The 26,974-nt window shown below is 52.2% G+C and overlaps 1 pseudogene; it reads right to left on the bottom strand.

The window, feature by feature from the left end:
* Positions 1-26,974, bottom strand: part of LOC135902707 (putative nuclease HARBI1) — a 118,788-nt pseudogene that overhangs the window by 2,022 nt on the left and 89,792 nt on the right.

The following is a 26,974-nucleotide window of genomic DNA, read 5'->3' as shown; positions in this document are numbered from 1 at the left end:
GATCTTGAGATAGGCCTTCTGTAATTTCATTACATAAGTTTGCTGCGCATTTCGAGCAGAGTGTGTGGCATGCGATTGGCGGTCAGTGAATGTTTGATAAGAGCACAACAGAATTACCTGCAACGGCAACACCAGCTTGGTTCGTTCAGCAGGAGGCAGCCATGAAACATACTTCCTTTAAAATAAAACACATGCGGAGTGAGCTGGTGGAATTGCGTGCATGAATATTAGAATATATAATGACACGCCTGGCATGAAAGAAATTATTTTACTACCAGATGATGCATTGCGACAATGCAAGGTGCTCATTAAAGGGCCTGCTGTTCTTTCATTGCTGCCATTTTGTCTAGCTTGTCAGTATATGATGCGTTATAGCGCATTGATCGCATTACCTTGTGCATACAGTTCTTTTATTTATAGGTGCAATTTTTAATTTCTAGATTTTACAGACAGAGACAACTAGACATCAACCACTTAAATGAGCTATGCCAAAGTACAAATTGTTCCTCGTTTCTCAGGAATGTGATATGTCTTGTGCTAAGCCTTCTCTTGTGGTAGTGCATGTTCAATGTGCAATATGTTTCTGCTCTTGCACCAATGCCACGGTTAACTTTTGTTTTGCTGATTTGTGCCAGTGTGTGTTCCTCAAATTGAAACATTTATGCCCCATTTCTGCATTATGTTACAAAGAATACTGAAATGCACAGATGACTGATTTGCAGGCTTGTAGAATAAAGTCAATTCTGCTTTTTGATATCATCGGAGACTTCCAGTTTATGCGTAAGGTGCTTTTAGTTATTTTAAATTTTATTAAGTGCACATACATGTATCTGTAACGTAATTCTTGTACAAAATTCCAAGACCATTAGTTATGTTCTTGTATTGTTTGATTTCTTGAGTCATATTTGTACAGTGTGAAACACATTCTTTGTCAGATTGTAACCGTATGAACCTTTGAATCTCACGAAGTGTATTTGTGTTGAGGCAGGTTGTAGCTACAGTAAGAGGGCTAAGGACTTGCGAGGCGTTCCCAATCCTTTAGCTTTAAGTCACCTGCAAAAAAGCTTTGCCATGTTGTGATACAGAATTTCGGGGTGACCTAGGGATGTCTTTACTATAACATTTTTGATAGGTGTGAAAACAACACCAAAAGTATAGCATGCAGCAACGTGCATAGGGAAACTAGGTTTCCTTTTGCAAATGTGGATTTTCTGAGGTACTGTGTATTCTGGATGTTTTCATTTACTTATTACTCACACAATTCCTATCATGCTAGTCATGCCTCTGTGTTGTTAATAATTGTAATACCAATAAGCTTGATTTTTGGCACTCTACATGTAATGATTTTGAAGGTCATGTAGAATGCGCACTCATTTGTTCACTTTTACACTAACCCACTTCTTTGCTGCCATTGTACTGTCATGCTCATAATGGAGTAAACCGTGAAAAGAATAAATTATATGGGAGGACTGTTACGAGACAGTAGGCATTTCATTTCGTACAACAAAGGCAGGAAGCATACATGACATGTCATTGCTATTTCCAGAGCATTGTATGTCCTGCAACTGGACTGCACCTTTTGGGACTTGGGAATATGTGCTTTCTGACTATTCATAGCTGCAAGGATAACAGTACTGCACATGATTTAATAATGCCACTTAGCCGAGATGGTAGTGCTGTCTGATTGGCAAGATATGTTTATCTTAACATTTCTACCGCTCATTTTCCATCAGGGTACCACTGCCTGCAGTTGTACTCACAGTGAGAGAAATGCTGTTGTAACAGGGCACGGCGAATGGCATTGCCATCCTCGGTTCCAGAGTTCGGCACAGCCCCAACCTCTGGAGGCAGCTGGCATGCTTCGTCACTGCGGCATGCATAGCGTTTTGCTACATTGTGCAGCACACAGCATGCAACAATGATGGCTGGGCACCGGTCTGGAGCCATGCGCAGCTCTGCGTGCAGGCAGTGAAATCGCCGATTCAGCTGCCCTATGGACCTGTAAGAGTAGTTTACGGCAACGCTGTTGTAATTATCTGTCAAACAGGTGTATATCTATATATCTTCTATATCTTTATATAGCAAGCGATATATTAGGTCGTTTATATCAGGGCAGCAAATAAAGCCAGTATGAGAGATCATGTGGCTAATTGGCCAGGCTCTAGCAGATACACTGCAGATAGCACAGACAGGATGAAACAGGTGAAAAACCATGCCAACAGTGCTCATTCGCTTGTGTTAACATCTCTCATTCTTTGTAGCTTGCCCTGAGTCAGCACGAGTGCAATGCTGGTATGAAAATGTACAGGACGGAGGCGAAACCCAGGTTCAGTGCCAACTGCACAGTTTTCAATGGCAACGAAAATATTCACACATGCAAAAAGCCTATGTGAATGCTCTGAGCTTGCGCTGTAAATAATTCAGTCGCATTTTATCATGTGAATGAGCAAATTACTGAAGAAACACTTCATAAAATGGGGCATGACTGCAAAGCATCGATTTCAAATTGGCTACTACTTTTGCGCACTGACTCAATGATAAACATCAACCACTGAACATAAATAGGGAAAACACAACTTCAGATATAACAGATATAACTGCAGCACATCGTCAAATAAACATTGCAAATGACGTTTTCTGCAGGCACTCTTTTCTAGTCAATCTTGCAAATGCACGCGTACTATTGCTTGGTAATGACATGACAATATAATCATAGAATGGTTAGCAGTGTCTGGTTGTATGTTTCATTCCACTTCTGCTAGCTGTGCACTGGGAGAAGCAAGATTTACAGGTGAAACATTCTCGTATGCTGAATGCACGCTGACGTACCTTTCGACCACTGCCCTTGTTGTGCCATGAGCTGCATTATAGCGCCTCTTCCCTGGAGTGTCTGGTGTCCGGAATTGGGTCATTAGCCGTGGCCTACATGGTTATCCGCTATCCCCCAACAAAAGGCCCGTGTACGCCCCTGTCGAAGCGTTTGGCGAGGCTGCTGCTGGCGAGCATCCGCGCGTCGTGGGTTCCACCTGGCCATCTTGCGACGACGTCAAGTATCCGGCAGTTGGCGTCGACGACGAGCTGAACGTTGATGGAATGGTAGAAATGCCGGTTGACACACGCCTCCTCGTTCTCCTCGGGTGCCTGGACCCTTACGTGCATGCCGTCTATTGCACCCACCACGCAGGGGAAGCCGCCCAGACCGTAGAAGTTGGTCTGCACCTCAGCCAGCTCGTTCGGTGAGGGCCAGCTGGTAAATAGAGGAGCACAAACAACTTTTGTTGCATTGCGATGTCATGCGAGATTACACTCGTACGCCTGAGCACACATCCGAGCCTTCGTACACGTACATACGGATCTAGCGCACAACCCCGCAGGTGAAAAGTAAACGTTTGCCGGGATCACGACGAACTGCGTAGTTGCTGTGAAAAACGCGATTTTCTCAACCGCGTCTCGCGATTGCTATGGTTACACTTGTATGCAGACGCGTAATGATTTTTTGTTACATCGTTTCCTTGCATTGTACGCCGCTTGTTTTCTTGCAGACACCATCAACAGAGCGCTTTTTCCGCGCTTTAATGTGCCACACTTGCGAAAGCTCCTGCCTGACAAGGACGCACGGAGGCAGCCGCTACATGCGCTGCGGTACTAAGTAAGGGCGGGGGATATGCGCAGCAGGAAACTAGGAAAATCGCGAAGAGATAAAGCGAGGCTCACCGTATCCAAGTTGAGCAGTGGCGGACGAGAGCAAGAGCAACTCGCCGAACGGTGCGGCTGGCCGTCGATTCGTGCATGTTGATGGTATCGCCGGCTGTGATCAAAAAACCACCGGTAGCGAAGAACTTCAGCGCGAGCACCAATTGTTGCTCAACGCTCAAAGCGTGGCTCCGACGAGTGGGATGCTGAAGATCGTCGCGCAGGAGCTCGACGAGGTAGGCGATGCCAGCGCGACCAAACTGGAAACGCCTCTGAAGCTCGTCTTCGTCGAAAACTTCGAAGATGTTCGTGCGACCACGGAACACACGTTCGCGGCGCATCAGGAGCTCGGCAATCAGTTCGAGGCGAGCCAGCCGCACGGCAGCCATCTTGGTACAGCGCGATAAAGATTGGAATCAGCCTGCGCATGGGCAGACTACTTAAAAAAATTTAATTTACGCGCCAAAACCACTTTCTGATTATGAGGCACGCCGCCGTGGAGGACTCAGGAAATTTCGACAACCTGGGGTTGTCATGCTCTACTCTGCGGTGGCACCATAGAGAAAAATTCAACAAGAGGGGACACTCTTCAAAAACTGGCAACAGGAAACACGTCACGCCTAGTTTCAACAACATCCGTTAGGTCACGCGAGCATCAGAAAAAAAGAATGTGAAATAAACTTCCAGACAACGTTTTATTTTTTTTATTCCTTCCCACTAAAAGCGAAAAAGTTTTGCGTGTAAATGAACTTATACTTTGCAACTTTTTGTTGCGTTGCCTAGCAACAAGCTAGCGGCACGCCAGCCGCGCGTGCATACGTCATGCGCTGCAGACAAGCCGCAGGAGTGAGCGAGGACGGTCGTACGTGAGAAGCTCGCGTGCTCGGCGACCCGTCTGTTTTGGATATAGCCCATTTTATTGGGCTCCCGGCCTTCTCTATGCTTCTCTTGCATGTCGCCTGCATTTCGACACGGCACTACTGGACTACGGCAAGGTGAGAAATTGTGTTTGATAGTGTGCGGCGCATTTTAATCACATTTAGGCTTAGTTCGAGTGGCACAGTTAGCGAAAAACAGCACCGCCGTCCTGGCGCAGTTAATTTGAGTTAATGCCTCGTCCTGGGAGATGTTTGCGACACTTTCTATGAGCCCCGAAATTCTGTAACTTATTTCTGTAGTTTTTGGGCACGCTTGCCGCGCCCGGCTTATTGACGCAGGAAGCGAAAACCGGCTCGGCCGTGTGACGCATTTGCGCGTGTGCATGCGTGTACTACGTGGTAGCGCCTAAGACAGACGAGTATTCGCGCATTCTGTGGCCCCCAACATTATTGTAACTAACGTCGTTATATTTGGGGTAGTTTAGAAGCACGGTTGCCGCGCCCGGCTTATTGACGCAGTTAGCGAAAAGCAGCTCGGCAGTGTGCCGCAGTTAGTTTCGCGTGTACTGAATCCCACTGGTAGAAGTTCGTGACGCATTTCTCTGACCCGAAAAAGTATTGTAATTTATTTGGTAAGTTTTTTGGGATATCCTGAGGCTTGCTCGCCGCGCCTGGGGTTGTGAAGCTGTTAGCAAAAAAGCAGGCCGGCCATAGTGAGTTAGTTTTGCGTGTACTGAATTTTAGTGGGACAAGCTTGTGACGCATATTATAGCCCTGCAACAATATATACCTTATTTCGGTACTCACGCTTCTCGAAAACGCGACCAGCGATTGCCGAGAGTGATAACACGGGAGTGTTGCATGCGCCGGCAGGACGCGTAAAAGATAACACGGAGGAGCTCAAAAACAATTATGTATTCTGAGCGACTGAAAACAGGCTTTGCATCCACGAGTCTGACTTGAGTGCTATTAGAAGGCACTCTGCGAGCGTGTAACATGTCTGGCTAAGCCTGTGTTGTAGCCACCTTTGTGTACTTGGCGTACCATCGTGTCGACTGAGAACAAGTTGTTTTGGAAACGCGCAGTCACCCGTGTATTTGTGCACTGAAAGTGCAGGAAATAATGCCCGGGAAAGGAGGGGTGCTTGAAAATCGGATGTTCAGATTTTATGGCATTGTTTGGGAGGAGTCTTTGCTGGGAAATGTACGTAAAAGTGAATTTATCTGTAATGCCGCTCATTCACCACTTACGCACGTTTCGCCTCTACACGCAATACTCCTGTTAGATCAATATACCGAAATGATACATGCTTGTAATTTACTTTCTTTCGGCTGATGGCATCCGGTGGAGCATCGTACGGCAACGACTGCTGCTTACCTGGTGCCACAACTTCGGATGAATGCAGAAGCCCGGAACGAGCATTTACATAGAGCTAAATAAACATTTCATCATTTCAGAAGACGTCTTTCGTTTTCTTTATGAAATGGCACCTGACAGATTCGGCGCAGACTTGTAAAGGTCAATCGCAATCATTTCTACTATATAATGAAACTATTCCACGCCAAGGCCACGCGAGGTTCAGTAGAAGCGAAAAAAAAAAATCAATGCCGCGCCGAGCAGCGGAGCCGGCGCGGCGTGTACCAATTGGTGTTCAAAACGCGCGCGCCCAGAACCGAAAGGAGTCAACAACATCCGCTTGGTGTGCTACAGTCAATCCGGCCGCTGGGCTCTATGGAAGTGTCCGCTCTTGTTGAAATTTCCTTCTCTTTGGTGGCACTGCCGAAAGTGTTGTAGGCGCTGCCACTGTGTCGTGTCAGTGCCCGGCTGCGGAAGCTCATCGACAGCGACCACCGCCGAGGGCTTCGCATGTGCCACGGCCTCCCTCGCTCATCGCGGGTTGCGGAACGCTCGCGGAAACTGGCGCGTGGCCCGTCTCTTTGACGGCTGACCTGCGTGCCCTCGGCCACCTCGAGCGCCTCTCCTGTGCCCCGGACGCAGGACCCATCCTGTCCCTCATCCGTTGCCTGCGCCAGTCCCGAGCGGGAACAGTGTGCGAACTGTTTGACAGCCTGGTGGTCGACCCTCCGCCCGTATCGCCGACCTGGCCACCGCCACACCAGCACACGCTACTTCACGTGTGTCTCGACCTCCCGGGCGTCCGCTCCAAACATCGCATGCCTCTCTGCGCTGTTCAGCAGGAGGCTGCTGCCAGGATCGAGGACGACCTGGGAGGAAGGACGCACTTGTATGCCGATGGCTCCGTCCTCAGCGACGGCTCGGAGGCTGCCGCCTGTGTTGCTCCCGAACTTGGCATCACGAAGCAGTGCCGGCTCTACTACCGGGCTTCCTTTACCACGGCGGAGCTAGCTGGACTCCACCTCGTTGCGGACATCCTCGAGGAGTCGCCGCACATCACCAGCGCGGCGATTCTCTGCGACTCGAGGTCCGCGCTGCAGCAGCTGCTACTCGACGAGCGCGCGCCGCCCCTTGCACACGCCTTGCCGTCCGTCTGCACGCACTGCAGGGGCGATGCAACCTACGCTTGCAGTGGATCCCCTGTCACGTCGGAGTCGCGGGCAACGAGACGGCGGACCAGCTGGCCAGGCGCGCGCACGACTCGTCGACCGCGATGACAGACCAGGTGAGCTCGATGGATACAGCGCGACTCCACTTCAGACGGGAGCTCGCGCTCCGCCATCCCGACGACCGAGTTGCGCAGGGTAGTCACTGGAAAAAATTTCAGAGTACCGCAAAGGTCGGGATTTGACTGGCAACACTGAGCGGCCGCCGCCATATACCTTCCAAGCCGACTACGTCGCGGGAAGGCCGCCGTGTTGGAAGAGCTTGATATTCGGTGACACATCGGGTTGAGTGTTTACTGAAGTACAAATACTTTGTGCACGGGCGACTTCGTCCGCCGTGTGCGCACCGGTGTTTGGCCGTGATCGTAAGACGATCCGTGCACATCAGGCGTAAAAACGAACTTCGATGACCATTTTGCGCATTAAATCTTGTGGAAGGCCAATATGAGCCATTTGCGTGATTACAGCAACGTATATTTACTTCCCTACACTGATAATGAGTCAGAGTTTGCTACACTGCGATTTATGAACGCGGCTGTCTAGTGCATTCATGAGCGGCTACTCTTCTCAACTTATTTGACTCTTTTCTTAGACTGCCAAGATTTGCTGCCTGTGCAAAAAAAAAGCAGGAACGCCCGCTGGTGACGCAGCACATTTTTTTTTCTAAGTTACATAGGCGAAGTATAAAATTCTTGTGCTTTTAGAGTGGTTTATGTAACATGCATAGTGACAGAGTGAAACTAAAGCTACTGAGTGTTCTGTTGTTTTGTATGTATTATTCTGCATCAAGCACAACATTATTTGGGTATGCACTGTAGCATTTCAACATGAAACATAATATGTATGCTGACTTCAGTTCATAGCATGTGCTCGGCTTACAAGCTCAAAATTTGAAGCATGTTTTGTGAATATCACCTGGCCATTGGATTCAAGCACGAAATGCGTATGCATAAATGAGCAAAGGATAAGTGGAAAAAAGGAAGTATCATGGGCCTCGTATTTGCGATGTTTTTATTGACTGAGATCGTCACGATCTGCGAAAAACAAGTGCCATATGGGTCGAGTGACTCGAGGCGAGAGCGCGCTCACATGCGCGGAGAAATGCGAGTAACTGGTGCACGTGAGGACGTGGAATTCTCGCGCGACAAGTGTGCCTTCCGTGCCACGAGCACAGAATAACCGTTTGTGTTAAGAGGAAGCTTTAGCTCCAGTGCTCCTATCTAAATACATGTAAAAGGAGAATTCGTTTTTCTCGGCAACCACAGCACCAAATTTGACGAGGTTTGTTGCATTTAAAATACAAATTTAAAATCTAGTGACTGTTGGTTTCGAATTTTTGAGTTAGGTCGTAAATTTTTATTAAAATTTGGCAAAAATTGAAAATTCTCAAAAAACGAAACTATCAAGTTTACAACTCTGTAACTCAACCACTAAAAATGATAATACAATTCTGTGAATTACATCTAATAGTACATCTAAAGCGGACAAAATTGATATGTTACACGTGAATATAAAAAAATTTAATCGTAGGGAAATACAACTTTTGCAAAACCGTTGTAACCAACGTAACAAATTCACGTAAGATGCTAAATGACATATTGAATTTGTCCGCTTTGAATGATCTAATGGATGCCGTTTACAGAACCGCGATATCAGTTCTTGAGGCACAGCTATGAATTTGTAAACTTCGTCCTTCTATTTTTTTTTCAAACGATCAAATATTTGAAAATCGTCTTAAGAAAATTCAAGCCCTAAATCGGAATTCCGCTTCCAACAGTCACTAGAATTCAACTCTCTTTTTCAAATGCAACAAATTTCACCAAAATCGGTCCAGGGGTTATCTCATAAAAACGTTTTTGCGTTTTACATGTATTTGAATAGGCCGCGTCGGAGTGCGGCCCGAGCTAAAGCTTCCTCCAACAAACGCGTACACGTGTACCCGCGTCAAACGTGCAAGACATGAACGATCCCTGCAATGAACTCCCATTTTCGTAGCAACGCTAACACCGCGTGCACTTCACTTAAATATTTTTTGAAACAGTGCCGAAAAGCACAAGCAAGGTGTACTTATGCCTCGCACACCCGGGTGTTTTTTGTAGGCTTGAAGTTCTCCCGGCCGATTCTGTGTAACTACGCAGAACGACGCGCTCGGTCATTTTTCCCGGTCGGAATCTAGAAAAAAGTCTTTTCAGACTCAGTTCGGTTGCTGCATCCGAAGGCGCAGCAGCCTGGTATGATTTCTCTGTAGTCAAATGCGAACGCGACAATCGTAACACACACACCAAAACACGTAGGGAACTTGCGCTGCCTGCGCTCTAACTCAGCCGGCCCGCCCGGCGCTTGGAAGGTATATGGCGCCCCAGAGGCCACATGGTACGGTTGGGCCAATGAATGCGCCGGCGGTGCGGGGAAAACGAATGCGGTACTCTCAAATTTTTTCCAGTTACTCTAGCGCAGGGCTTCAGCGAAGGGGCGCCCACCGCGCCATCTCCCGCAGACCGGATTCACTAGGCGCGAGCGCGCCTTCGTCCTCGCCCTTCGGACCAGTTCTGTGTGGCCCGCCGAATGGCGGCATCGACTGCGTGAGACGTTCCCGGACAGCCGACGCGAGCGGTCGCATCGCCCCTCGCTCCGACTACTACTACTACGGCTCGCCCGCCACTTCTCGCGCGCGTACGTCTCCGCATTCGACCGCGCTTACGAGCGCAGCCCTTTTCAGGGCTCGCACGACAGACGGAGGCCCCATCTGATGGGCGACCCTCCGAAGAAACAGCAGAGGAAGAGGCCGACGAAGCAAACTCGTGACTGCACCGATGGCCCGGCGTCCAGACGAGCCCTGCAGCTCCCCCCACGTGGCCGGCAGTCACGCTCCGGCAGATCGCCTCCTGCCTTAAGAGGAAGCTTTAGCTCGGACCCAACTCCAACGCGGCCTATTGAAATACATGCAAAAACGTTTTTCTGAGATAACCCCTGGACCGATTTTGATGAAATTTGTTACATTTGAGAAAGTAAGATAAATTCTAGTGACTGTAAGCAGAATTTTGATTTAGGGCTTGAATTTTGTTAGAAAGATTTTCAAAGATTCAGAAGTTTGAAAAAAATAGAAGCATGAAGTTTACAAACTAATAGCTCTGCATCAAGAACAGATATCGCGGTTCTGTAAACGGCTTCCATTAGATAATTCAAAGCGGACAAATATTATGTGTCATTTTACATCTTACGTGAATGTGTTACATTGTTTACGAGGGTTCTGCAAAAGTTGTAATTACATATTATTACATTTTTTGAGGTTCATGTGTAACATATCAATTTTGTCCGCTTTAGATGTGCTATCACATACAATTCACAGAATTGCGATATCATTTTTTCTTATTGAGTTACAGAGTTGTAAACTTGATAGTTTCGTTTTCTGAAAATTCGCAATTTTTGTCAATCTTTTATAAAAAATTGACGACCTAACTCAAAAATTCGAAACCAACAGTCACTAGATTTTCAGTTTTTCTTTTAAATGCAGCAAACCCAGTCAAATTTGGTGCAGTGGTTGCTGAGAAAAACGAATTCTCCTTTTACATGTATTTAGATAGGAGCACCCGAGCTAAAGCTTCCTCTTAAGTTGGAAGCGCGGGCTGAAAGCTCGTACGCTACGCGCGCACTCGGCGGACTCGACGAGCTCCGCGCCGTCAAGCACGCCTCCTCAAGTAAGCGCGACACCATCCACGCGCGCCTCATCTGCGCTGGATACTCCCTTCCGCGCATTTGCCTTTGATGCGCCGAAAACTACCGCCAGCGACCACCACGCCGCGCCGTCCGCTTCAACGGACACCACCGCGGAGGCCCCCACTTCGGCTGCTTCAACCGACGACAGTGCCGGCACCTTCTTCTTGCCAACCGCAAGCATGATTGGCTCCGACAATGCGTCCTCCCACACGGACGCGACCGGCTCACCCGAGGCAAGTCCTATCCGCCCGGAGAGCCCCTTGCTTTCGTCGCCGGAAGCATCCTCGTCGCCTCCGCTCAACTCCGCGGAGTTCACCGCACCAGACGAGGGTCCGTGCGCGACGACGGCGGTGGTTCCTTCCAGCGATCACGAGGATCCCGCCGACGGCCCCTCTTCAAACCACAGCCGGCCGAGAACGCCTACCCCAGTTCCTGAGGCACTCTCCGCTGCCGCACGCGGCCGCTAAAGATTCCCAAGCTTGCCAGCCCGCAGCGGAAAAGCTGAAAAACGCCGCAAGAAGGCGACGCCGATTCCGACGGATCGTCGACTTTGAGCCGCATTCCCCACCCGTTGACGGCGGCGTCGTTCACGATAGCGCTGTCACGATCCTCTAGCGGCCCATCGAGCGCAGGGCCACGTTCCTGGCTCTCTCGCGAGACACTGTCGCCGCCGCTCAGCTATCCGCCGTGCCGGGCGTGGGGCGCGTTCGTGTCAACTTCCGTCGCAGCGTGGTAGCTGTGGACGTGACACGCGGTGTCGACTTGGCGCCCCTTCTCGAGGTGTGCGTCATTGGTGACGCGGCAGTGCGCTCGAAGGCACTGCACAGCAACTCCTGTGTGGGTATCATTTATGGGGTCGACCCTTCTTTCGACGCCCGCACAGTGAGCGAAAACCTGGAAGCACCCGTCGCGGTGCTGTCATGCTCGAGGAGTGGCGCAAGCGCCACCTTCGTTGGGAGTGTCGTGCTTCTAAGCGTGCGACTTTTCAAACAGCTGCGCGTCGTTCGTGCCCGTCTTCCCCGACCACTACAGTGCGACCGCTGCGGCGTTTTCGGCCACGCCGGCGCCACCCGTTTCCGCGACGCCCGCTGCCTCCGCTGCGGTGAGTCGCATCCTACAGGAGACTGCACCGCGGAGAAGCGATGCTGCGTCAATTGCGGTGGCCGACACTCTTCGACAGAGCCGAGCAGTCCCGAGTGGCAGCGCGAGAGGAAGGCATCCGTGTTGTTGTCTTCGTCTGAGCGGCCCCTTTCGAGGAAAAAAGCGCTTGAGCTGGCCGACGCCACATGGTACGAGCCGCATACAGCCGCTCCTTCGACGTCTGCTCGCACCCCGCAGGGCCGATCTTACAGTGACGCCCTGCGTGGCCGCAACACCCAGACGGCCGCTCCTGAGCCGTCACGCGGCCCACAAACCGCTCCGAGCAGCGACTCCAGGGACACGCTCATAGCCGCTCTCGCGGCTGCACTCCATGCCGTGCTGGTCCAGTGCCCAGCCATCGACAACAACGTCCGACAGATGTGCGACGCGGCTCTCGCCGCGCAGGAAGCTCTGCTTCACCACGACTAGGCGCGTCACCGCGCCACATAAGCGAATGTCAACAACTTGCCCACGCGCGCTGTCTGGGCAGCCGCCGCCGCGTCTCTTTCACCCTTCTTTCAATTCCCTCTCCCTCTTGTGCAGCGCGGTTGACGTGTCTTCATCTGCGAGACAGTTACTGCGCTACACTTTACCCCAATTTTTCCTTCCACCGACAAGAATCTCTATTTCTCGACTGCGTGGAGCCCTCTCTCCCCTTTGCGGCGCGATCGAGACACTCCAGCATCTGCTATGTGAGTGCCCCAACTTCTCGCTCGCGCGCGCGTCTCTTGCCCGTGCTTAGCGTGGGCACGACCTGCCGTGCGACACCGTGACTGAAGTCTTGCACCCCTCGGGCTGCCCTTCACGACACAGGACACTACTACGTGCGCTCCTGACATTCGCCGAGGCTGTCGGCCTCGCCGACCGCCTTTAGCTCCATCGCATTTCCGCGGCGTGCTGCTCTTTCTGGTGCACATTCTCTCCCTCTACTTTCATTCCCTACCCCCTGTGCAGCGCGGTTGAGGTGTCCTCTGCTGAGAGAGTTACTGCGCTGCACTTTACCCCAACCTTTCCTTCCCATCAAGAAGAATCTCCTCTGTTTGCCGCACTCCAGTGCAACAATGGAGAGAGTTTTCTCTCTGATTAACCTGATGAAAACAAAGACCAGAAACAGCTTGGTAACTCAAATCCTAGCAGCTACGCTTCACGCCAAGCGGCTTCTAGGAGGGGCCAACTGTTATGACTTTGCAGCGAAAGAACGCTTAATTGGCCTCATGAAAAAAGAAATGTATATGCAGGAGTGAAACTCAGTCGGGATGCCACCCGAATGACGTCGTATGTTTTAGCGTTTGTTTGTTCACGCCCACATTTGGGCGCACAGTGGATTTTCCTCACTCTTTGACTGCAGCTGATGAGCGTAAGGGTTCACTGCGAGATTTTCATTCATTTCAGGGCTTAGGCCATGATTTATTAGGTTTTGATATTAACTAATGTTTTCCTTACCCGTGATCACGTAGTACGCCAGTTTGATAGCAACATTGGATACAATTAACACATTGATTTCCCATGCAAAGTGTTTTAAGAGGGTCTCTGCGAAATAAAAGAGTTCCCAATTTAACTACGGACCTTTTTTCCATGCCTGAATATTATTTTTCGGATCTAGGGAAGTTTGAGTGAGAATTTGGGGGAGAAGTGTCTTTCGAGGTCGGCAGCACTGCGTTCGAGGCGAGCGCAGCACGCCTATCTGAGCCTTTCAACAGGAGACGGCTGCAACCATCAACGAGCAGCTGGCCGGCCGGGTGCTCGTGTTCACCGACGGCTCTGCTTTGAGGGACGGGGCTGCCGCCTGCGTCGCTCCTGAGATCCCGGCGCAGAGCCAGTGTCGCGTGTTGATCGCGGTCTCGTCAACACGCGGATCTGGCGGCCGAGCTGATTTACCGGCGGCGGTCATCCTGACGGACTCCCGCGCAGCGCTGCACATGCTGGCCAGGGCAGACCACGGACCCCCGCTGATCTAGCGCCTCCTACGAAAGATGCACGGCGTTTGCGAGCAGGGATGCGACCTCGTTCTCCAGTGGGTGCCTTCCCACATTGGCATACACGGGAACGAGAAAGCGGACCGGCTCGCGAAGGCCGCCCACACGGCGCCTGTACCTGTGTCGCTCGTCGTGACGCCTTTCGATGTCGCCCGTCACACCGTGGCCGGCATGCTGCGACCGGGACGCCCGTTCCCGACATGAAACAGTTAAACGTCCGCGCTGCGCGACGCAGAGCTGAACGGATAGCACTGCGCTCGGGCAAACGCGAGCATTGGACGGTATACAACCGGCTCGACGCGGTATGCCGTCGCCATGCGAAGCAGTGCCGCAACGCCAGCTGGTCCAACCTCTGTTCGTCGCTGTAAAGGGCGAGCGTCCGATCAAGCCCGTGGCGCATCCTGGGGGCGATCATGCGGCCCCGCGTGCCGCACTGCCCCGCCCTCTCCATCGCCGTGGCACGCGGCATCACCAACGGACAGCTGGCCGAGCTGCTCGCAGAGGCCTTCTATCCACCGCCCATCATCCATGCACCGGCGCCGTACGTGCTGCAGCCGCCACCGCATCCGAGGCGCGAGCTGCTTGCCCCGGAGCGGTACTTTCCAACGGCCGGGATCCTCGAAGACATCAGGGCGCTGTGCGAGGCTGATTTCACTCTCGGTGAGCTTCGCGCAGTGCTCGCGTCGCGGAAGCGCCGTTCAGCCCCGGGTTCCGATGGCGTCACGTATCAGATGCTTCGGAACCTGGACGGTGACCAGCTCCTGCTGCTGCTCGATGCCTTCAACGAGTTATGGCGGACCGGCAGCATCCCGGACGAGTGGAACGAGGCGGTGGTCGTCCCGCTGCTCAAGCCTGGCAAGGCAGCCAGCAACCCTGCATCGTACCGGCCCGTTTCGCTCACCTCCGCTGCTGGCAGGGTGCTCGAGGCCATGGCGCTTCGGCGGCTCGAGTGGATTACTGCGGCGCTCGACACCTTTGCGGCGGAGAGCGGCTTCCGGCGACTCCGGGCCACTGCGGACTGCCTCGCCGACGTGATCGCCACGCTGGAGAACGCGAAGCGCCGGGGCGAGGCAGGCTACCTCATCCTCCTCGACGTCGAGAGCGCCTTCGACCGTCTGCCACACGCCACCATCCTGGACGCACTCGATGCGCTCGGAGTGTGTGGACGAATGCGGGTCTACGTTGAGGCCTTCCTCGGCAGCCGGACGATGCGGGTGCGCGTGGGGGGAGCGTTCAGTCGGCCGCGAGCGGTTGTGACAGGAGTTCCGCAGGGCAGCGTGCTTTAGCCCATTCTCAAGCCCCTGCATCTACGCGCCACCGCGGCGGAAACGTGTGTGGAGGGGCTTTATCCGAGCCGAGGGGCGGGCCCTCAACCACGTGTAGCGCCTGCATCGCTCGCGGCACGGCATGCCAGGCAGCTGCGCCGCCGCAGCTGGGCTAGACTGCGCGTCACTCGCCGACCCGCAAAACCAGCACCGTGGCTGGCGCATCATGCGCTCCCTTGTAAACCCGAGGACCCCACGTTGGCCAGTCCTCGGCGTCGCTGTTGACCGCGGCATCACAGAGTCGGCGCTCGCCGAGCTTCTGGCGGACTCTTTCGCTGCCGCCAACGTTTCAACAGCGCCCGGCGTCCCTGCGGCTGCATTGCGGGCGCTCTATACGGCTGTGTTTGTGGGAGGGGGAGATCGCGCGCATACCGCGGGCGACTGACAGCCTGTGCAGTGACGACTTCAACTTTCACGAGCAGCAGCGCGTCCTGCGCCGCAGGCGGCATCGCACCGCCCCCGGAGCAGATGGCAACACACATCAGATGCTGCGCAACCTCGACGACGCCCAGCGCCAGCACCTCCTTGACGCCTACAACACCGTCTTCCGCGAGGGCTCCCTACCGGAGTCGTGGCGCTCTGCTGTTGTGGTGCCGGTTCTCAAGCGCGGCAAACCCTCGCGCGAGCTCGCCTCATAGAGGCCGGTCTCGCTAACATCTGTGCCGGGCAAGACCATGGAGGCGATGGCACTGTCCAGACTCCAGTGTATTGCGCGCGCTCGTTGTGCCCTTCCGCCCGAACGGTGCGGATTCCGAGCGCAGCGCTCCACTGAAACTGCCTCGCTGTTGTCGGCACGCTGGAGCAGGCCAGGCGCGCCGGAGAGGCCGCATTCCTTCTCCTCCTCGACGTGCGCAGCGCTTTTGACACCCTCCCGCACGAGTCCGTCATCTCTGCTGTGCGAGTCAAAGATACCACGCCGGACCTAACTTTCAGCAACAATGACAGAGGTGTTACCTGGACCAACCTAGGCTAAGACCTTGGCAGTGATCACTGCATTATTAGTGTCTCAGTTGACACGACGCGGGTTCGCCATAGATTAGGAAAAGCCACCATAACCGATTGGACAGTTTATAGACAGAAGCAAAGGCAGGCCACACAGTGCGATAGTGCTACAGAATGGACGGAATTAATTAGAATACACAGAAGCACTACACGGGAAATCTTGACAACAGTCGAAACACCGGCAGTAGACAGGCATCTACTACACCTGTGGGAAGCGCGGAGAAGTCTGACCAAACGTTGGAAGAGACAGAGACACAACAGAAAACTCAGGATCAGGATAGCCAGACTTGCGCAGGAAGCCAGTGAGTACGCGCAGCAGCTGCAAGACACCAATTTCCTTCAGTTTTGTGATGCACTCAAAGGAACGCTTAGCACAAAGCGAACGTGGGCTATTCTGCGCAGTATGATAGATCCGACAGGAACACGGACCACCGCAAACAGAACACTGCAATTAATTGAAAATGAATACGATGGCACGGCCGATGCCCTCATTGAGGACCTTAAGAGCGTCTACATAGGAGTACCGGACACAACATCAGTGCAATACAACTATGAGGGACCAGACAACGCGGAGCTGGACGAACCCATAACAACGGCAGAGCTCTATGCAGCCGCACAATCTTTCCGTAAGAACACCGCACCGGGTCCGGACCACATTACAAATGCGATGCTGCGCAATCTGAGTCAGGAATAACTGCGGCAGCTTGCGACCTATTTCAACGATAATGTATGGTCCGACGACGGGGAACTGCCAGTAGAATGGAAAGAGGCTACTGTAATACTCGTACCGAAACCGGCTAAACCCAGAGATCTGCAAAACTTGAGACCAATATCGCTCACGTCGTGTGCAGGGAAGCTTTTTGAGAAGGTGATCCAAACACGACTGAGCAACTACATCGAGCGTGTGGGGACTGCGTAGCCCATTTCGTTGCAGCGCCATAGCACAGCACGTTTTGGGCATAGGAACCGAGCGCGGCGAGCTAGCTTTTGAACTTCGCGCGCGCGGTCCACCGCTTTGGGAGGCCAGTTTGCACGTCGGCTACAGCTTCCCCTCGAGGGGGAAGCTGCGGTCGCCTGGCTGTTGCTTCCGGATGTGCGCATGCGGGAGGACAGTCGTAACGGTGTTGCGGGGTTGTGGTGATGACTGCCGAAAAGGCGCGCAAGACGCTTGTTTTTCTTTTGTCGGGCTCTGTGACGTGGCCGCAGCCGCTTTGTGTGCGCGCGTCTGGCGGCATTCCTGTGAACATGTGTGCGTGTGTGAGTGCGCCCGTGCCCGGGGCGAGTGTGCGTGCGCAGTTCTTTGGACGCCCTAGGTCGCCAGTGGCATCCCCGACCTTGTGCCCCTACTCGCACCTCCCCGGGGAAGGGTGAGCGAAAACCACTGCGGCCCGCGAGAGGGGATGTTTTATGGCATAGGTCCCATCTAAGAGTAACGGGATAGGGTTGCGCCGGCGGTCCTGGCCCACTTCCATGAGCGCAACTTTGAACCGCCATTTGTGTGTGTGTACTGCCGTGTGTGCATTGGTGGCCGCCTCGGTTTGGGGTCGAGACGGACGGGCGAATGGGGAGGCTTCCCGCGTTTTTCCGGGTGCCACCGGAACTCTTGCGCGTTGTGCGCGGGCACTTGTCTCCCTGACTTCAAGGTGCAACATCGATGGCTGCGCAGTCCTGCACAAACGGCGACCGTCGCGGCGACTCCGATCAGCAGCATCCAGGGCCATTCGCAAAAGAAAGGCTTGGCTCCCAACGGGACCTGGTGGAGGCTGGCCAGGCCCCTCGGCGGAGCCGGACATTCAAGAGGAACCGCCGGCCGCGTCAACCGAGTGCTCGGCGGCAGGACCGGGCTGCGAGGAGTGTGGCCACCTGGACGTGCCAGCAGGATGGGGCGCCGCCCCTGACCTTCTGCAGCAGCGCCCCATGGAAAGCGCAGAGGCGGGTTCGCCGAGATAGGCAGGTGAGCCTGGCGCCCCATCCATTCCGCGGGCACACGGTGGCCGAAACGAGCGGCTCGGCCGCAGCGCAGTTCCCTCTTCCGGACGGCGTCCACTGTTGCCGGCTATGTGCCACGTCGGTCTACTCACAGACCCATTTCCGAGGTTCTCTGCACCGGGCTCCGGAAAGGGCCCTTTTCGGGGCTGGTGCTGGCGACCGCAATCCGGCACCAAGCGGCCCGAAGATTGCGGACTCGGATTTGGCGGCCCTGTGTCGGCAACGCTTGCGAGACAACCCCGGCTTCACGGCAATGGTCGGTGCGGTGACCCCGACGGCGGCTATCGAGAATACTGCACCGGGCGTCGAGACCAAGGTGACGGGCTGCGGAGCTTCCCCCACACCCCCGCGTCATAATGACTAACTGATGCAAGAACTGGGGGGGCTTTCGTGGCCGTGACCGGGCGTTGCGCAGGGGAGCGTGGGCACGAACATAGCGCTATGGGACCCCCCGTGAGTGCCAGTTTCCTTGTTCGGGGCGCCATTATTATTATCATTTTGTTTTGTTATGTTATCATTTTGTCTTTTGTACAATATACTACTTTTACTTTTAATATACTTTTAATACTTTTTTGCTTAATACTTTTTTACTTAATATACTTTTACTACAATATACGCGTTTCTTTGTGTAACTGTAAATAATCTTCGTTGGGGTGGAACATTATTATCGTTCCCCCCCCCCACTTCTGTATTGCTGTTTTTGTTTGTTTATTTGCGTGTGTTTTGCCTTTTGTATATGCCGTGACTCATAATAATATTACACTGATGTAACTTTATAATATGGTTTCGGTTCGTGTTTTCTTTGTAGCTATCAGTAATTACTTTTTTATTTCATGGTTATTTTAGTGTAGACATGCATGGCACTAGCTAAGAGCAATTATAGAAATTTGTTTGGGCTGAGCTGAGGTTTGCGCGCGCCCCGCTAGTCTGACCACGTCAGACCGGTGGGAGGGCGAATTAGGAGGGGAGAGTGTGGGGACTGCGTAGCCCATTTCGTTGCAGCGCCATAGCACAGCACGTTTTGGGCATAGGAACCGAGCGCGGCGAGCTCGCTTTTGAACTTCGCGCGCGCGGTCCACCGCTTTCCCCCTCTCTCATGCCTCCGAGGGCGCCGAACGGCAGCGGGACCGTAAAACACTTGCTGCCGTCCGCCCGCGAACGGTCCAGGGGCTCACCCGATTGGTCTGTTTGGGCGGGAACCCGCGTTCCCTCTCTCCTGGCGACTCAAGTCGACCGAGGAGCGGCAACGCGGGGAAAAGCTCTCGGACAGCGAAACGGTGCGTACTGACTTCCCATTCTCCCGGTCATCCCTTTTGGTTGGCCGGTCTCGCCGAAGGTCCTCGACCCGAGGCCGTTGCGTAGCTATTCACTGCTCCTGTTCTGAAGGCTACGCCAAAGAGACGCGGCTCACTTGACGTGCGCGGTCGTACTGCGCCGAGTCGCCCTCGGAGGCTACCCCGAGCTGAAAGAACGTTGCCCTGGTAGCACGGTCGTTGGGAGCCATCATCCCGTATAGCGGCGTGCTACCGCGTTTTGAGATAGCTGAGTGTCACCCCTTGACTTGCGGGAGCTTCGGCTCATAAGCCCCGCGCCGGAACGGGTGTGTACAGATATCCTGAACGCCAAGGTGGTCGTACAATAAACGCCTTCCTTGTACTCTGGGCCTTCTCCTTGCGGCGCTCTGTATCGCTCCAATAGGAGACCGAACGAACGTCCGCTTCGGGCACACGCTACACACGCGGCTGAGCTGATCGTCCCCCTGAGGGGCTCGGATCCTCGGACCTGCGCGGTGGTGTAGGTGACTCCCGGCGGAGCACCACTATATAGGCGGAAACCACAAGCGGAATGAACTTTTTCCCCACTCTATGCTTGCCTTTAGGCCGCACGTCTCGGCACAGGACGCCTTTCTTGTGCTTCGCGACGAAGTTTGTGACCCGCCACGAAGCAAAGAAGCCAGGATAGTTGTGGCGCTCGATGTCAAAAACGCGTTTGACACGATCTCTCACGAAGCAATCCTCGAAGGTCCGGAAGACGTAGGTTGCGGAAGAAGGGTGTTTCGGTACGTCCTTACCTTCCTTCGCGACAGGAAGGCAACGATTGGGTTGGGCAGTACGCGCTCTCACGTCTTTGCGATGCCCAACCGAGGAACTCCACAGGGCTCAATCTTGTCACCTCTTCTTTTCAATGTCGGGATGAGGCGGCTGGCGCTAGAACTCGAGCAACCACAGGACCTCGGCTGTACGATTTATGCCGATGACATGACGTTGTGGGCACACCGAGGTTCCTACGGAGAAAAACAAGACCTGTTACAGGAGGCCATTAACAAGGTAGTGAACTTCACCAAGCACGCGTGTATGACGTGCGCACCCGAAAAATCAGAGTTCATGTGCGTACGCAGCAAGCGTCATAAGAAAACTACCATACCAAGGATAGACTTACATCTCGACGGCAAGGCCATTCGTGAAGTCGCCCAAATGAGAGTGCTTGGCCTGCTTATCCAAGAGCATGGCAACGACGATGCCACAATTCGGAGCTTAACACCAACAGTTAAGAGTGTTGATGATGATGATGATATGTGGTGTTTAATGGCGCAAGGGCCAGGTTTGGCCAAAGAGCGCCATGACAAGTGGTGATGTTGACGATGTATTATGGGAGATGTGACTTGGCTGTAAAATGGCCTAAAAATAGTCGCTGTAAAGTGCGTAAAATCTGAGTGCTATAAAATTATGGCGATGACTAATGACGGATACTATGTACATTAAAATCCATCGTAAAAGAATGATGCAAAATAGAAAATATATAAGATTCTAAAATTCACTAGAGCACCACTGCCTCGTTAGAGCCCTTACGACACAAGGGCCTAGAGGCATGTGCTACATAAAAGAAATTATCATAGCGGCATCCTCTGGAAAGAGGAGACGCTATGAGTGTGTGGGGCTTATAACATGTAATACAACATCTTTCAGGAAGCCCAGGACTGCGCTGGAGTCAAACAGCGGTTCTGGGCCTAGTAACATTACTGGATGAAGGGGGATGCGCTGCCGATATGCTGAGGGAAAATGCTTCTTTCTTTCATGTTCGGCTTCCCGACACTCCAGGAGGACGTGGAGGACGGTCAGCCTCTCCCCGCATCTACCACAGGTTGGAGGGTCATTTCCGGTGAGTAAAAAGTTATGTGTGCCAAATGTGTGTCCTATTCTTAGACGACAGAATAGGACATCTGTCCGGCGTGATTTTGTTACTGAAGGCCAGAATCCTAACTGTGGCTTTATAACGTGGAGCTTATTATTTGTTTCCGCGTCCCATAGCCGTTGCCACTGGTTCCGTAGTCTCCTCCGTAAGAAGGGCTTCAGGTCTGTGACAGGAACTGCAGCGGTGGGATTAGCAGAATGCGATGTAACTGACGTGGCCATCTGGTCCGCAAGAACGTTACCTTCGATGCTCCTATGACCTGGCACCCAGCATATGATGACATGCTGATTACCTATATACGCTTTACACAGAGTAGAATAAAGTTCGTTAATTACTGGATTCTTGTGGTTAGAGAAAGCCATCAAGGCCTTCACAACACTAAGGGAATCCGTATATATGACTGCTTTCTGGAGTTTTGATTTCCTTATATGCTTCACGGCCGACAATAGTGCGTAAGCCTCAGCCGTAAAGATACTAGTTTCCGCATGCAGTACATCGGTTTCCGAGAAGGATGGCCCGACGGCTGCATAGGACACCCCGTTGTGTGACTTCGATGCGTCTGTGTAGAACTCCGTGCAGGAGTGTTTGTGCTGGAGTTCCCGGAAATGCATCTCGATTTCAATCTCTGGAGCGTTTTTTGTGACTTCCATGAAAGATGTATCGCATTGTATCAACTGCCACTCCCAAGGAGGTAGCAGCTTGGCTGGATGCATTAGGCGAAGTTCGAGGATTGGAACATGCATTTCATGACTAAGCTCCCTCACACACAGCGAGAAAGGCTGTCTTACGGAAGGACGATTACGAAATAGTGTAGCATATGTCATATCATTAATGGTGTTAAAACAGAGATGTTCGGGATTAGAGTGGACTTTCAAAAAATATGTTTGGCTGATGTATGTTCTCTGGATATGAAGTGACCACTCATTCGATTCTGCATATAAACTTTGTACGGGACTCGTTCTGAAAGCTCCTGTGGCTAAACGGATACCCAGATGGTGAACAGGGTCTAGCATCTTTAGTGCGCTCGGGGCGGCAGAGTGATAAATGACGGCACCGTAGTCAAGTCGTGATCGAATGAGGCTTTTATATAGATTCATTAAACACTTCCTGTCACTACCCCACGTAGTCTGGGAAAGAAGTTTCATTATGTTCATTGTTTTCAGACATTTTTCTTTAAGATGTTTAATGTGGGGGACGAAAGTGAGTCTGTAGTCCAATATGACACCTAGAAATTTATGTTCTTTGTTTACAGGTATCTGTTGTCCACACACTTCCAAGCAGGGATCCGGAACTAGGCCTCTCTTCCTTGTGAACAAAACACAAGAACTCTTATGAGGATTGATTTTGAATCCATTTTTCTCTGCCCACCCTGACACCTTGTTCAAACCATGCTGTACCTGTCTCTCGCACACTGCGAGATTACAGGATTTGAAACCGATTTGAATGTCGTCCACATAGACGGAATACAAAATGGCCGGTGGTAAGGAAGCATGAAGTGTTGTCATCTTTACAATAAAGAGTGTGCAACTGAGCACGCCACCCTGAGGTACACCGGTTTCTTGTACAAAAGGACGTGACAGCACATTGCCTACTTTCACCCGGAAGGTACGATTGGACAAGTAGCTTTTTATTATGTTTAGCATATTACCATGAATGCCCATTTCTGACAAATCTTTCAAGATTCCGTAGCGCCAGGTCGTATCGTACGCCTTCTCCATATCGAGGAATATCGATAAGAAGAACTGTTTGTGTACAAACGCGTCACGAATATGTCCTTCAATACGTACAAGATGGTCGGTTGTGCAGCGCCCTTCTCGGAAGCCACACTGAAAGGGATCAAGCAATTTGCTCTGTTCAAGGAAATGAATGAGTCGCCGATTTATCATTTCTTCAAATACCTTACAAATGCAGCTTGTGAGGGCTATCGGGCGGTAACTTGCCACCGAGGAAGGGTCTTTGCCTTGTTTCAAGACAGGGACTACAATGGCTTCCTTCCACGCGGTTGGAAGGTACCCTGCATCCCAGATGGTGTTGAAAAGTGTAAGTAGTGTAAGTTGCGTGTCATTGTGTAAGTTTTTGAGCATTTCATATAAGATCCTATCAGATCCTGGTGCGGAACTCTTGCATGCGCTCAAGGCCGCTTTCAACTCGGCAGCACTAAATGGACAATTATATGGTTCATTCTGTCGGCATTTATTGATGAGTGGTTTGCATTCCTCTATTTCTTTATATTTCAGAAAGGGTTGCGAGTAATGGTTGGCACTTGACACGCTCTCAAAGTGCTCCCCAAGTGAGTCCGCCTGATCTTGTAGGGTATCACCTTCTGTGTTTACCAAAGGGAGTGCATGTGCTTGTCGCCCTCTTATCCTATTGACCCTGTTCCAGGCTTTCGCCTCATCTCTGAACGAGTTAATACTTGATAGAAACTTCTGCCAACTTTCTCGTCTGGCCTGTCGGCGGGTTCGCCTGCCTTCGGATTTTACTTTTTTAAAGTTGACTAGATTTTCTGCAGTGGGAGAAGCGCGTAGCAACCCCCACGCCCTGTTCTGTTTTTTACGAGCGATCCTACAATCGTCGTTCCACCATGGGACGCGCCGTTTGCAGGCCAAGCCTTTTACTTCTGATATGCATTTACATGCGACATCTATTATGAATGCTGTAAAAAACTCGACTGCAGCGTCAATTTCTAATGAAGACAGGTCAGCCCATGAGATACTAGTTAGAGATCGAAATTTCTCCCAATCAGCTGTCTCAATCTTCCACCTAGGAGCGTATGGTGGATATTCGTTTTCTTTATATGATCTTAGCAGTATAGGGAAGTGGTCGCTACCGTAAGGGTTGTCGGTAACTTCCCATTCAAGTTCAGGCAGTACAGACGGGGAGACTATACTGAGATCTATTGACGAAAAGGATCGGTTTGCAAGAGAGTAATATGTGGGCTCTTTTTTATTGAGAAGGCACGCTCCAGAAGAGAAAAGGAACTGTTCAACAAGGCGACCTCGCGCATCTATACGAGGGTCGCCCCACAGGGAGCTGTGCGCATTGAAATCGCCAAGAACAGCATAAGGTTCTGGCAATTGATCGATCAAGGAGTGAAATTCATGTTTGTTCAGTTGGTAATGCGGGGGTATGTAAAGGGAGCAAATGGTGATGAGTTTGTTTAGTAGGACAACTCGAACCGCCACTGCTTCAACGGGCGTTTGTAGCTGTAAGTTTTGACATGCAATGCTTCTATGAGTAAGAATCGCAACACCACCCGATGATGCGACGGCATCATCGCGATCTTTGCGAAACGTAAGATACGTACGGAGAAAGTTTGTGTGTTTAGATTTTAAGTGAGTTTCCTGTAAGCACAGCACTTTTGGATTATGTTTGTGGATGAGTTCTTGCAAATCATCAAGGTTTCTAAGGAGACCTCTGATGTTCCATTGGATGATTTGTGTATCCATGTTTAAGGTGAATTTGGTGCTGTGTTTACGGAGACGGAGTTGATGCCTTACATTACAGAGCCCTTTCGAGGCCCTGTAATAGGTGTTTTGTTCTTTCTGAAGCGTTCGAGCGATTCTCGACGCTCCTTAGGCGTTTGGTGCGCCTTGGGGTCAGGTGTAATGTCCATTGCCTCGTGTGAGGCGCCGGACAAGCGCTCTTGCGAGCGAGATGTTTTCAGAGGGAGTCCCGCCTTGGAGGGCAAGACCCCTGCGCCCACCAGCCCGGAGGTCGATGGGGTTCCCTGAGGAATTTGGCTGCGCTGGACGTTGCCAGCGCTCGATGGGGCCTCGGAGGCTGGGGCAGCCTCGGCTGCACCAACCTTTGGGGTGGATGGTCCCTTCTCCTCGGTTGACGGAGCAGCGCTAGCTGCAACCGCCGCGGGGACAGATGGCGTTACTGCCGACTCACAGCCTGTGGGTCTGACAGCCGCCGGAGGCCGTTGCGACGCTGCCCCCTTACGCGCCACATCGGCAAAGCTGCTCTTAGGCAGGTATGACACCCGCCTACGTGCCTCCTTGAAAGATATATTTTCTTTGACTTTGATTGTCACAATCTCTTTTTCTCTTTTCCAGGACGGGCAGGCGCGCGAGTATGCGGCGTGCTCGCCCTCACAGTTGACACAATGTGGAGTCTTCTGGCATGTTTCAGAGGAATGTTCAGTGTCACTACACTTGGCACATGTCAGCCGGCCTCGACAGTTCTGTGAGCTGTGGCCGAACCTTTGGCACTTAAAGCATCTGAGAGGATTTGGCACGTATGGCCTAACACGAAGTTTGATATAACCGGCCTCGATGGACTCGGGGAGGACACTTGAACCGAACGTGAGTATCAGGTGTTTCGTGTTGATCTCTTTACCGTCTCGCCTGATCTTAATTCGCTTAACATTTATTACATTCTGTTCACTGAAGCCCTCCAAGAGTTCAGTTTCAGTGAGCTCTAGCATGTCATCGTCCGAGACAACGCCGCGGGTGGTGTTCATTGTACGGTGCTGGGTTACTGTTATGGGGGTCTCCCCAAATGACACTAGTTGCGGGAGTTTCTCATGTTGTTTTACATCGCGGAGCTCCAAGGGGAGGTCGCCGCTTGCCATCCTCGACACCTTGTATCCTGGACCAAAAACATCAGTCAGAGACTTTGAAACAAGGAATGGTGAAATGTTTCGTACCGCTTTGTTTGGCTTTTCGGAATGGATAACGTGGAAGCGCGGAAAATTCTGGGTATGGCGTCCAAAGAACTTGAAGACCTCTTCGGTGCGCCCTCGTTTCTGAGGGCGATCAGCAAGGGAGGGGAAAGAAGTTTCCATGAGAAATGTATACATTCGGCAACGGCGCCGACCGCCCACCACGGAGCCCAACGAGGGGACGCGGCAGAGCTTGCATACAAGTCTGCACGACGCCAGTCGTACGCCGTCACTATAACCGAATATGGTGTACCCAAGGTTGGATAGCCACACAGGGTTAACCCTTGCCGCCAGGAAAAAAGAAGTAAAAAGAAGAGAGAAGGAGACAGGAAAGGTCAAAAAGTGGGAGATAAAGACGAAGATTGAAGGAGGGAGAGACAGGAAAAGGCGACTGCCGATTTCCCCCGGGTGGGTCAGTCCGGGGGTGCCGTCTATGTGAAGCCGAGGCCGAAGAGGTGTGTTGCCTCCGCCGGGGGGCCTTAAAGGTCCGAACACCCAGCTTTGGCTCAACCCCCAGGATCCCCTTTTCCCCAGACACGGCTAAGCCGCGCACGGCTACACGCGGGAGGGTCCAACCCTCGTGTGCTCGGGTCCGTGGTGTCGCCACACACCAAACGCCTGCTCGCGCAGACGCCCCTGCGGGGGAGTTAAGAGTGTGGCACGTATGATATGGCGAGTTGGACGCAGCCGCAACGGACTCGCGGAGGAAGAAACTATTAGGCTGGTGCAAGCATTTGCGATTAGCCGCATTACTTACGGCCTGCCGTTCCAAAAACTTAACCAAACTGAAATGAAGAAGGTGGACACCCTT

This window comes from Dermacentor albipictus, chromosome 2, assembly GCF_038994185.2.
Source record: "Dermacentor albipictus isolate Rhodes 1998 colony chromosome 2, USDA_Dalb.pri_finalv2, whole genome shotgun sequence".
Taxonomy (NCBI): Eukaryota; Metazoa; Arthropoda; class Arachnida; order Ixodida; family Ixodidae; genus Dermacentor; species Dermacentor albipictus.
The sequence above is the reverse complement of the archived record's forward strand: the minus strand, read 5'-3'. Positions and strand labels throughout refer to the sequence as shown.